The sequence below is a fragment of the Tigriopus californicus genome, chromosome 5 (genome assembly GCF_007210705.1).
Source record: "Tigriopus californicus strain San Diego chromosome 5, Tcal_SD_v2.1, whole genome shotgun sequence".
Classification (NCBI taxonomy): Eukaryota; Metazoa; Arthropoda; class Copepoda; order Harpacticoida; family Harpacticidae; genus Tigriopus; species Tigriopus californicus.
Genome location: NC_081444.1, coordinates 6,292,709 through 6,300,309, shown reverse-complemented (window position 1 = coordinate 6,300,309; position 7,601 = coordinate 6,292,709).

Sequence of the window (7,601 nt, the reverse complement as noted above, 5' to 3'; positions counted from 1 at the left end):
ATAAGTATGTCCTTGCTTTAAATAGAAACCGTCAAAGGTAACGTCATTGGTGTTGGAACTTTGATAGACGCGTATAGACGACCAGATAAAATTCAAGGAACACACAGAGGGTGTTCTTTACAGTTTCGACAACTTTGCCAATTGTGTGTCCCGTGGTAAAATGGCCTCATCGCCCGAGCAAGAATTGGCCGTGCCATCAAGTACCCAACAAAGGACTAATCGAAGTGATAGGACGCGAGTGGCTCTTTTGGTAGCATCACCCGAAAAGTGAACGATATTGATCCCCTCCTCGAAGACCACGCCAATTTTGGATTGGTTCAGCAAGGTTTCAAGGAACTGACGCGATCGCATAAACGCTCTGAAATCGAATATAGAGGAGGAACTCTGTCGCCCCGAGTTGGATCGTGAAGAACGGGTTGGACTCAGTGATTGGTATGAGAGGAAGGCAAATGAGTTTCAGAAGTTTAAAAGAACGGTCTCAGATTGGATGGATCGGGTCAATTATGGAAAGCCCAAACCTTGGATAGTATCTCGGTAGTCTCTTCTAAACGATCTCAAGGCTCACAAAGATCTAAGACGTCGTCCGAAGTGAGATTGCGTTTGGCTGAGAGACAAGCCGAGCTTAGAGCTCAACTTGAGATGGATAAACGTATGACATTCATTGAAGAGCAACGTACGAATTTGGAAAAGATGGAACGAGTGGCCCGAATTGAGATTCAAGAGCAGAAAATCAACGATATCAGTCACTAATTAAGAGAAGAGGAGCAAGACAGGGACGAGAAGGAGATCTTATTTCTCCAGAAATGGGATTTCTCGAGGGGACCACTAATTTCAATGTCTTGACAAGTCTATATTCGCAGATGGGGCCTCTAACCTAAAAAAAAGGGTCGAGAAAAATTAATGAAACTTGCAGCATCAATGCTCGCATTCAGAACAAGAAGATCGAACTACGACAAATGAGGATTCGTTGGCCGGATTGCTGGAAGCCGAGCAGATCATCATCAAACAAGCCCAAGCAGCCGAATTTTCCGCCGTCTTCAAGAGAATTTCATTGAGTCAGGAATTGGAGAAAAAGTGTGTCTTGAGAAGGGTTTCTCCATTTATCGACAATTGAGGCCTTCTTCATGTTGGAGGACGTTTGAACAGAACCAAAGACTTGGAATACAACAGAAAGAATCCTATCATTGTACCAAGGGGGCACGTTGCCACCTTGCTTGTCCATGAAGCTCAAGAGCTTGTGGGACACCTAGGAAAGGAGTCAGTTCTGGCCAAGCTTCGAGATAATTGGTGGGTGATTGGCGCCGTGCCTTTAGTCAAAAAGATATTGCGTGAGTGTGTTCAGTGTAAGAAGTACCACGGGCGGGTGATTGACCAGTTGATGTCTGATCTCCCCGAGGATCGTCTGCGCGCTGATCAACCCCCTTTCACAAATACTGGAGTCGACCATTTTGGACCTTTCCCAGTGGTACGTGGCCGAGGCACAGTGGAACGCCATGGTGTGGTGTTCACCTGTCTGTCGTCGCGAGCAATACATCTAGAAGTGGTCTTCGACAAATCAACAGATTCCTTCATCCAAGCCCTGAAACGGTTTATGGCACGCAGAGGTCAAGTTAAGGTCATGAGGTCTGACAACGGTACCAATTTTGTTGGAGCCGAGCGTGAGCTTCGGGGTGTTTTTCATGACCTTAAACACGATGAAATTCGTGGCGAATTACAAACGAAGCATATCGAGTGGATTTTCAATCCCCCTTACGCACATCACTTCGGTAGCGTGTGGGAGAGAGAGATTCGAACAATGCGTCGAGTGTTGTTAGGATTGATGTGCGAACAACCGAGATCGTTCACGCACGAATCACTCTCCACATTGCTATGTGAAGTGGAGGCAATCATGAATAGCAGACCGTTAACCCCTGTGTCCGATGACCCCTTGGATTTGGAGGCTTTAACGCCGAATCATCTTTTGCTCCTGAAATCTGGGCCCACTTTTCCCCCTGGTCTCTTTGAAAGAAGTGATTGTTACGGAAGAAGACGCTGGAAACAAATCCAGGACTTAGCGGACTTGTTCTGGAACCGTTGGAGGCGTGAATACATGGTTATTCTTCTTCAACGCCAAAAAATGGACCAAGACTCAAAGAAATGTCCAAGTTGGCGATCTCGTCCTGGTGGTGCAAGAAAACGTATCCCGGTACCGATGGCCATTAGCGCGAGTCCTTGAGGTGTTTCCAAGTCCAGATCAAAGGGTTCGACGAGTGCGCCTCAAGACTACATAGGGGGAATACCTTCGACCAATTTCGCAACTCGTCATGGTTCAAGGCAGCACGGACAGGAAGGAAGAACTTGGAAGGAATTCATAATATGTAGCTGGATCCTTGACAATTGACTCTGAGAATCCAACTAAAGAGGTCGGTGTAAAGGCAGATAATTGCCGATTTATGCGATCTGTTTTAGCTACCCATTGGTACACTCCTGAGCAAAGAGCTTGGAGTTATGTGTAGCCAGTTGGATTGTGAATGGAGATTGGAGAGGGGCCATTTTAACTCTTGACTTGATTGTAGCTCTGGATCTGTCGGTATGTTTATTTTATGATGATTATTAATTCTGTCCTTGCTTATAAGTATGTCCTTGCTTTAAGTAGAAACCGTCAAAAGGTAACGTCATTGGTGTTGGAACTTTGATAGACGCGTATAGACGACCAGATAAAATTCAAGGAACACACAGAGGGTGTTCTTTACAAAAGGAATGGTTCATGTAGGTAGGTATTTTTATAAACTGTCTAACTTTCACTCATTAACATGCATAAAAACTAATTTGGGAAGAAAAAGGCCGTTTTGAGGCTGATTTCTTTGTTTTTAGAATTTTGTATTTTTGACCAAAACATTTAGAACTTCTTAGACAAGTTTTTCAAGCTCTTCAAGATGTTGGGGTGGTCATTCAGAAAGGCAAGATGCCTTACCTTGATGCTAGCGACACAGGTAATACAATGGTGAAACAATGAACCCAAAGAAACCTCAAGAAGCAGTGTTTCTTCTTCAACAAACCAAGTTTTCAATATGATTTATACCAAATCAGACAAACACTATATTCAAAATGACAAAAGATGTCTCAATTGAATTCTACGCCATTAGACACTCCACTATTAGATGATGAAGGTAAGGACATTGAGCAGGTCTCATCCATGAAGGATTTAGGTGTAATCCTCCAAGATAATGGAAAGTTCGAAAACAAGCCCTATGGCTTAAGGGCTTTATTGGGTCTCACTTTTCTCATCCATATATATATTAACCTCCACTCTCTTGTAATTTACAAACTATAACTGAGCCCAATACATACATACATACATACATACATATACAGTTGAAAGTTCGTAAGGCTTTTCAAACATGTAGTTGGATATATCGCACATCGCACATTTAAGTCCAGAGATAGTATCACGATACTAACTCTGTACATGTCGATTGTTCAGCCGCATCTTGAATATGCCTCTCCCATTTGGGCTCCAAATAGTTCAGCAGGTTTGCCAAAGCTCGAGCAGGTCCAAAGATGTTTTATTAGGAACATTGAAGATATGAGAGAGCTCTCGTATTGGAGAGAGGTTAGAACGGTTGGGATTGTAGAGTGTTCAGAGAAGGTGCGAAAGGTATCTGATATTGTACGTTTTCAAAAGCATTCATGAGCTTTGTACCAACCCAAGATTTAGGGTCAATTGTAGTGACCGCAGAGGCTTAACGTGCGTTTTGANTTTAGGGTCAATTGTAGTGACCGCAGAGGCTTAACGTGCGTTTTGAGAGCACCTTCAAGCCCTCGAGAATCCAGGCTAGTTAAAACAATGAAGTCTACCTCTCTTCTTTATCGGGCTCCATTGTTCAATTTGCTGCCCTCAAATATTCGTAGGGCTTATGTAGACATTGATCCAGTAGCAGAATTTAAGTCAGACTTGGACAAGTTTTTGACTAAAATTCCGGATCAACCAGATCAGCCAGATCAGCCAACTCCAATTCGTTGATTGATCTAATAATATATATAAATAAAAGTCAAGTAAAATGAATAATCTTCTCGTCTTGAACTGCTGGGATTCCAATCCCGGTAGCGGTAAGGAAGTCCGCAAAAAAACCTCAATTTTATTTGTGTTTTAACCAATCAAATGGTGGTCAAAAAGTATTTTAAAGCAATTGAAATCATATTGACAATCCCTCACTGCACCCACTTGTACTCAGTGGCTAACACTTGTCTACCCAAGACTTTATGCCCAAGAGCAATCAACTCTGCCACATCCAATAAGGATTTTGTTGGCTGAAAGACCACCCCATCATCTTAGACAGCTTGAAAAACTTGAAAAGGTTCTAAATGTTTTGGTGCAGGAGAGCTGGCTATCCGGGAGTAGCGTCCAAGAACACAAATAAGAAAGGCAATCTATGAAGCAAGCCATCCACTGCAAGTTCGAAAATTACAAAAGGGCATCCTTGTTCTTTTTGTGCTTTAATCTCGAGAGCCCATTGGCCTGCTCTTGGTCATAGCCACCCTGAGCCGCTTTTCAAATCAAAGTAAAAAAATAAGAAACATAGATCATTTCAATTTAAGGTAGGTCGTTTTCATATCATTTATTAGTAAAGTGAATTGTTTCAAATTTTTGTTGTCAAAAGCTCATGTAGCAGACCAAGAGCAGGCCAAAAATTCGAATTTTATGTAGGGTTTACAACATAACTTTGACCATGTCTTCTGAGTTCCCTAAGCATAAGGTTGGGCTCAAATTTGGCCCAGTTCATCTTTACTACAAGATCTTGTGGTCGTATTAAGTGCTTATTTGAAATAACATGTACGGTTTAGGAGATACAATTTTTTTGCTTCCGTTCACAGTCCACATCTCTAGAAGTCCGTATTGAGCGAAGAGAGTGAGAGCAGTGAGATAGTCAGACAAGATAACCACCACAGACCATATAATGTCTAGGCCTCGCCATATATTTCTAGACGCTGGATATCGGACGACCAACCACTCGGTTGGCTAAACAGTACAATAAACCGGTTTGTAATCAATTCCCAGGAGACCATCCATTGTACTGTTTTACCAGCCGAGTGGTCGGTCGTCCGACATCCAGTGTCTAGAAATCTATGGCCTCGCATAGCGCGGGGAAAATGCGATCACTTGCCTTCATCAGTTGGTAAATACATTTTGGTGTCTAGTGCCTCATGCTTTTTGATCGGCCAGCGTGGCCGGATTCTGAGTGAGTGTGTCACTGACTGCCTTCGTTGAAGACCTGGCAATTGTAGGTCGTTACTACTGATGATTGCAATCTCTAGTGAATGGGATCAAATAAATTTTGAAAATCAGAGTTGCTATAAAGCTGGGACAGTCGAAGCACCAGGCAATTCCAATGCAACATAAAATGTTAGTTTTGAGAAAAAAGGCGACCCTAGCTTGAGCGAAGAAAAATCGGGGTTACTTTTTGAGACTAATTAACAGGTTGCAGATATTCCACTAGTGGTGCAATATGGGACTGAAAATGTAAATTGGTAGCCCTGGTCGCAACCTCGCGTGATTATTTGTTTGGTCCCATTAGTAGCAGTCACCCTTCTCTTTTAAACGTGTACAGATCGTACAGATCTTCTGACCAAAATCCTATAGTCCTTAATGGTAACCGAATGACAACAAACAGAGATTCTGCTTCACCTGATATTTAGAAATGACGCCAGTGTTGCCGCTTGCCAATTGCGTGTTGCTTCATGACCGATGCCTGACCACCCCCAGGCCCTTACAACCAAGCAGCCACAAGCTTGCGCTGTTGCTTAGGCTCCCCAGGCTCTTACAACCGAGCTGCCGCTGGCTAGCGCCGCTGCCTAGGCACCCCCAGGTCCGTGGCACGGAAAGTTTATGTTAGGTCAGTTTAAAAGCATAATGGATTTTATTGGATATTGTTAATTTTAGGTGCTGTCCAAAATCTGGTGTCAAGATCTAGTTATCCCTCAAGCTACAGCAAGACATTAATAAATATCCAGTAGGGCAACACAAACGTCATCACTTGATGTCAGCTGACGCAGAATCTCTGTATATTGTCATTTGGTTACCATTGACTGTACCAAAATTCATTGTCTTCTGCACTGAGGTCGAGCCAATGCGAGATCTAGTCATCATATGATCTGTGATAACTGAACACTAGTCGGAGTAACGGGTGGGTTGGCATTGGCTTGCCGCCTCGATTCTTCCTTTTTGACGCAGCACATCCAATTCTCGACTTAACATTGCAGAGTTGAATTTATCTGTCTGGTACAGAAACTACTTGCATGTATACTTTCGTCGCAATGGCAGGTTCCAAATAGGTCTTGTCAGAGAAAAGTCACTCCAACCAAGCCACTTGAGACCTTGCTTTGAACACATGTTGGTAGTCGGTCAGCAGGGTGTTGGGCTGATCGGCTTTGCTTGAGTTACGCAGTTTCAACCAAAGGAGACAAACGAGCCATCAACTCACTGGCTCCCTGAATTCGGAACTTGATTTTGAGAATCACGTAACTAAATGTGTTCAAAGCCGATCCCCATCGCACATACCAGGCAGCCGCGAGGCAGGCGAAAAAATCTCGAAATCTCTTGAATGTCGCTTCTCTGACTTGCCCTCTAGTAACGCCCCTTATCAAAACACTTCTGGATACACAGACAATCCAAATCCAAGCCTTTTGGATGACGTGTTCCTTTGTTAATTGCGCATGGGAAAAAGTAAACATGGTGGATTGCGCACGCCAATGGGGACGTTTAGGCATGGAGTACTCCATGGTTTAGGCAAGCTTTGGCAGGTTCGTTTGTTTGCTGCTACCATAGTCAGTGAAGCAAGTTTGGGGCTTCAAACACGTTTTTGTGAAGCTGACCCTTTTTTCACATTGCTATTTGAGGGAAGGTCAGCTGCGTTAAAACTAGTTTGATACGCCAATTTTGCATCACTGACTTTGGCAGGCACGTTTGTTTGCTGGTACCAGAGCTTGCCTAAATGTCCGAATAGAAGTCTCTTAGAAGGGTCGGTGATGCATTTATGGTGTTTGAGTAGATCAGCAATGAGTTATTTAGCGAAAAACAGCTTGTTAAAGCGTTTTTCGACAAGAATAAGGTGAACAAGGTCTGCCTTACTCCTTTAGATAATTCTAAAACATGACCCTTCCAGGATATCTTAACATCAATAACGACCCCAAGAAATTTTATAAACTCTTCTTTGCGCCCAGTCCCGATCTGCTTGACTATATGACCGTTATGCCAAAGCTCAAAATCGTGATTGACACCTCTTCTGGAAGTGTTTAGCAACATCAGCTTTGTCTTTTTCAGATTCAATTCCAGTCCATTACATTCAAACCATTTCGCCAAGTTACCAAACCAATGATTACACTTCACCCCCATCTCCTTAAGGTCGTTACCGAAGTATTGACGGGTTGTATCGTTGGCAAACATAGTTGTTTTAAACAATGTGGCCACAGGAAGATCGTTAATATGGATGAGAAATAACAGTGGGCCTAGTATACTTCCCTGAGGAACGCCATTGGTGAGTGGAACAAACCCAGAAACATGACCGTCCACTTCGACACACTGTTTCTGCCCCGTCAAGTAATTTCGTAACCAAGACAAAATA